This window comes from Schistocerca cancellata, chromosome 5, assembly GCF_023864275.1.
Source record: "Schistocerca cancellata isolate TAMUIC-IGC-003103 chromosome 5, iqSchCanc2.1, whole genome shotgun sequence".
In the NCBI taxonomy this organism is placed as follows: domain Eukaryota; kingdom Metazoa; phylum Arthropoda; class Insecta; order Orthoptera; family Acrididae; genus Schistocerca; species Schistocerca cancellata.
Genome location: NC_064630.1, coordinates 407,693 through 413,584, shown reverse-complemented (window position 1 = coordinate 413,584; position 5,892 = coordinate 407,693).

The following is a 5,892-nucleotide window of genomic DNA, read 5'->3' as shown; positions in this document are numbered from 1 at the left end:
TAGAAAAAACAAAAAGAATACGTCAAATAGCATCTAACAACACTTCTGGAAAGGTTGAAGGTAAACAAAATATCCTCTACAGACTTTTTTCCGCAAAAATATATACACCGTGTATTTCAAAGTCATTGTTTCAAACATCTAGGAATGACAGATCAAGCCACGTACAACAACTATTGTTAGAGGCAAAATGTTTGCTGTTACTTCCAGACAACACTAGGCACTCTTTAGTATACGTCGGTCCTGAGACGATGAGATTTCACGAACTAGCAGAGTCTACTAATCAGGTGTGAAACATACTACCTACCACAGTGATCTGACAGCGTGATTTTCAACAAGAAACCAATAAGAATGAGTACCTACAAGTGGAGAAAGATATTTTAGAAGTGAATCAGGAACTTTAATTTTGCTGGGCCTATCCCCTCTTGTGAGGCTAGATGACTGGACGACAGGCAAAACACAATGAATATGAATGTAGAAGTAAGCTATTGTCCTGCTGCCTCTCTGGGACAAAACCAATATAAAATGACACCTAATGTGACTGGAAAGTGCCAACAAACATTTTGTTTAACAAAAATTGTTCCTCACAGTGTGATGTATCACCCCAAGACGTTTGATGCAAAGACTTCCAAAGACACTGCATACTGTCAATCTGCAAGTTATCCATGTTGTTTTGAAAAAGACGTCCTTCCTTCTTTCTTTCCACTGGCAGCAACAGGAGTGTGTTTCCTCAGACAGTGTACTGTTACTCAGACAGTTTACTGCCGATTAGTACCATATAATACTACATTCCCTGAAACGGAGTATTTCCACTTTTCAGTTAAACATGTTTTATTAACAAGTGAAAATTTGAAGTGAAAATTTTGCCACACATTAAACTAGTTTCCATTACCACATTATCTCATATTGGTTCCATGAAGTAAAGGGTTAATCTTATTTAACATAAGAGTTTTATTTCTTCTGAAAGATGAGTATGAGGGACATTTTCCAAATGATTCCAATGTGAAAGACTCAGACACACACAGGTTCCAAAGCATACAACTTCTGTGCAGTCTGCTTAGAACTGAAATTAGTTATTTAATGAACTAAAAAGGGTGTTCGACTGCATCATTATCTTCCTTTGACATTAAGTGATGCCTTCCTGTTGAACATTGGAAACAGACACTCGCAATTATTAAAACATTGTGAACTAGAAGTGAGCACTGATGGTGGTGTTCCTGTCTTGCAGCTGGAAACCTATATCCAGCAGCTGGTCCATGTGGTAGCATAAAGTTCAAAACTGTTTCATTTAAGTCATAACTGATGTCTATTATCTCTGCAATCCACCAGTCACAGTCATACATGAGGGACAGAAACATCCCTCTTTGCAGGTTGTGAATCTGAATATTCTGCTGTTTCTGAGGTCTTGGTTGGACAAATGAAATTTCTTCTTTCTTGCCCTTAAAGTTCACCCATCCCTTTGAGTTCAAAAATGAGTCTTCTGAATTCCTTTCACAAAAATTCCAAATCAGACAACGTCCTTGTAGAGGCATGCAATTACTATGACTATAATTAATGGAAAGAACGTAAAAGATTGTGGGATTGCTTAAGGACAATTGCCGGTTTTCTCTGAATTTATCAACTGCCATAGCGTGTTTCTGATTTAACCCAATTGACTGATGATATACTACAAACCAACAAAAGAAACAGATATGTTACAAATTTTACAGAAACAAACATTCTTATCCAAATCAGTTCCAAACGAACAATATTCAGGGGGAAAATACTTTTTGATACAGAAATACATATCACTGTAGATACTAATACACAAAAATTCAATGTAGATGCCAAATACTGTCATTACTAATATGTAAAATAACAGGTAGCACCATTAGTTGCACAGATTGACCCTAACTGTTGAGATACCATACAAGCACTGACTACCACCACTGTGTGTGCTGGGAGGAAGACTGTCATGCTAAGTGGCATAAATGTATTGATGCACATTTAAAGAGGGCCATACAGATTTGGGACTCAAGTATTACATTTAAATTTTTAAGGAACAACTGCCAAACGTGCATTTCAATAAACACAAAAATTTTAAAAATTGCTTGCTCCACACGGGCAAAAATCCTATCTTACTTATAAAAATAGGTACTATACATTTCATAAAGCAACAACTACGGACTTTATTATTCCTACCAACTCATGCCATACTCCATGTTCCACAAGCTAGCCAAGTTTCAGTTGCGCTGTGGCACAAGAAGTAAAGAAATATAAACAACTGTTAAGGTAGGTTTGGCAAATGGTTTCAATGAAAAAGATATTAGGAATATAGGTAACAAAATGATCAGGAAAATTGAAAACACGCACACAGATGGCAGCAGTATCACATACACAAAATATAAAGGGCCAGTGCTTAGTGCATTGGTGCAGCGACATTTGTACTCGAGTAACTCACGTGGACAAGATTTTTGACACGATTATGACCGGGAATTAATAGACTTTGAACATGGAATGGTAGCTGAACAAGGCACATGGGACATTCCATTTTTTAAATCATTAGGGAATTCAATATTCCAAGATCCACAGTGTCAAAGTATGCCAAGAACACCAAATTTCATCAGGCATTACCTCTCACCACAGAACGCAGTGGCCGACAGCCTTCACTTAATGACCAAGAGTTGACAGTGCTAACAGACAAGCAACTCTGCATTAAATAAGGTAAAATCTGGCATTAATGGACTATAGAAGCAGATAACTGACATGAACGCCTTTGCTAACAGCATAACTTTGCATGCAGGCCTCTCCTGGGATCGTGACAACATTGGTTGGACTCTAGATGACTGGAAAACAGTAGCCTGGTCAGATAAGTTCCGCTTTCAGCTGTTCAGAGCTGATGGTAGGGTTCGAGTGGGATGCAAACCCATGAAGCCATGGACCAAAATTGTCAACAAAGCACTGTGCAAGCAGGTGATGGCTCTATAATGGTGTTGGTCGTGTTTACATCAATGGACTGGATCCTCTAGTCCAATTGAAATTATCACTGTCTGAAATGGTAATGTTTGGCTTCTTGGAAACCATTTGCAGCCATTCATGGACTTCGTGTTCCCAAACAATAGAGTTTTTAATGGATGACTCTAGACTATGTCATTGGGCCATAACTACTTGCATCTGGTTAGGAGATTATTTTGGGCAATTCGAGTGATGATTTGGCCACCCATCAAATATTTATGGGAGATAATCAAGAGATCAGTTCATTCACAACATCATGAACACTTTCGCAATTATGGACAGCTATAGAGGCAGTGTGGCTCTATTTCTGCAGGAGACTTCCAATAACTTGTCGAGTCCATGCAACAGCGTGTTGCTGCAATATACCGGGCAAAAGGAGGTCGACACAATATTAGGAGGTATCAGTGTAAGTATTGTAATGCCGATGTGTACAGGATCAAAATTGGATTCTGTGAATGTTGCTACATTGGACAAATGTGAAGACAATTCAAAATATGTTTCAGGGAGCATGGATACACTCGTAATGGTAGTGTTCTTGAATACCGCTTAAGGGAACAGAGTCATCATTTAGTTCAAACTGAGAATTGTTTATAAATATGGCACATTGAAAATAAGGATAATAATTTGGATATAATCAATGAAATGGAAATTTACATCAGTAACCCGTCGAACAAGACCCTTTTGATCAATGAGCACACAGCGATCAACCATACTTGGTTTTTTAGCTTTTTAAATGAACTGTTCCTCTACTAAAATAATGTACTATCCCGTTCCTGCTTAGCCCATTATCTGAGCTATTGATAACATTTTGTTAGTGAAATTACAGCTTCATCTAATGTCACACCTATTTTGCACTAGGTCAAATGAGAGACAACCCACGAGTCTTTGTTCCGTTGTGAAACTGAAGTTGTAAATTCACTTGTGAAGTTTTAACTCTACCTAATGTTGTACATATGAATAATAGAGGGAAACATTCCACGTGGGAAAAATATATCTAAAAACAAAGATGATGTGACTTACTGAACGAAAGTGCTGGCAGGTCGATAGACACACACAAACAAACACAAACATACACACGAAATTCAAGCTTTCGCAACAAACAGTTGCTTCATCAGGAAAGAGGGAAAGAGGGAAAGAGAGGGGAAAGACGAAAAGCTCCCTTAAAATCCACATCCGTTCGTCTTTCCCTCTCCTTCCCTCTTTCCTGATGAAGCAACCGTTTGTTGCGAAAGCTTGAATTTCGTGTGTATATTTGTGTGTCTATCGACCTGCCAGCACTTTCGTTCGGTAAGTCACATCATCTTTGTTTTTAGATAATGTTGTACATATCTGCACTTGGTTGGGTGACCAATGACGCAAGAACTTTTACTTTGTAATAAAAAAGAAAATGTATTTTTATGCTGGCCAATTTGCACTGTAATAAATTTCAATTGGTCATATTTTGACAATTTCACATATGTATATAAACAAAAAACCTTGCAAAGATTTTTATCTGTTGGTTTTATGTAAGATGTCATTTGAATTTTTATAACAAAGATAAGATTTGCACCCTGTGTACGTGAGTAATTTTTTTACATGTTCTATATACTGACACACTTTTGGCAATTGTTCCTCAAAAATTTAAATGTAGTATATACATTGGTCACAATATAAGTGGTGCTCTTTAAATGTGCACCGACATGGTTACGACATCTAGAGTGACCGAGCCTTCATCCCAGCACACACAGTGGTGTTCGTCATTGTGTGGTATTTCAACAGTTGTGGTTGAACTTTGCAACTAATGGTGCTGCCTGTTATTCTACATACTAGTAATGTCAGTATTTGCTGTCTACATCAAAGTCTCACATATTTGTATCCAAAATGGTATGTATTTCTGTGTCAAAAGCATTTTGCTCTTCAATATTGTTCATTTGCAACTGACTTTGATAAGAAATGTGTGTTTCTGTAAAATATGTAACATAACATGTTACTTTTGTCAGTTCGTAGTAGGTCATCAGATGATGCGTTGAAACAGAAATGCATTATGACAGTTAATAAACAAATTCAGAGAAAACCAGTGGCTGTTTTTAAGCAACCACACAGCCTTTTTAAATTCTTTTAATTAATCCTTTCACAAGGGTAGTATGTTTGGACCATTCTTCTCTTTTCTGCCGGCAGAATTCTTCAGTTTGTCAATTTAATTGTGAATGACAACAGTTTTCTTAATTAGTTTATTTTCCTCTCACATTGCATATGTAAATTCCGAAGAGTCATTAGTTGTGTCTGTAAACAAAGTCCTCCATTTCCATGGCATTAATCATCACATTTCTGAAACAAAGGTCTCTTGCTTTACATCTCAAACTACACAAATCATAAAAAGTTTTGTATCACCCCAGTTCCCAGAACTCGGGAAGATAGACATTGAGTGTGGATATTGTATCACAGACACAGTCCCTTTGACTGTTCAAAGATGTCACTAAACCCGCCCAAATATGTAAATAACCATGCAAGAGCAGTGCCTATTAGACAGAAGGGTGTCCAACAGCTGATCAGTTCGTCATTCCACCAGGAAGCAGGTACATGGCTCGTGTTGTCTGTAGTTCAACCATGCCTAGACGATCAATACTGTGCTTTGATCACATTCGCATTGTTACTTTGTGCCAGGAAGGGCTCTCAGAAAGGGAAGTGTCCGGGCATCTCAGAGAACCAAAGCGATGTTGTTTGGACATGGAGGAGATATAGGAAAACAGGAACAGTCGAGGATATGCCTTGCTCAGGCCGTCCAAGGGCAGTGGACGATTGCTACCTATGGATTATGGCTTGGAGGAACCCTGACAGCAACGCCATCATGTTGAACAATGATTTTCGTGCACCCACAGGACGTCACACCACGACTCAAACTGTGCACAATAGGCTGCATGA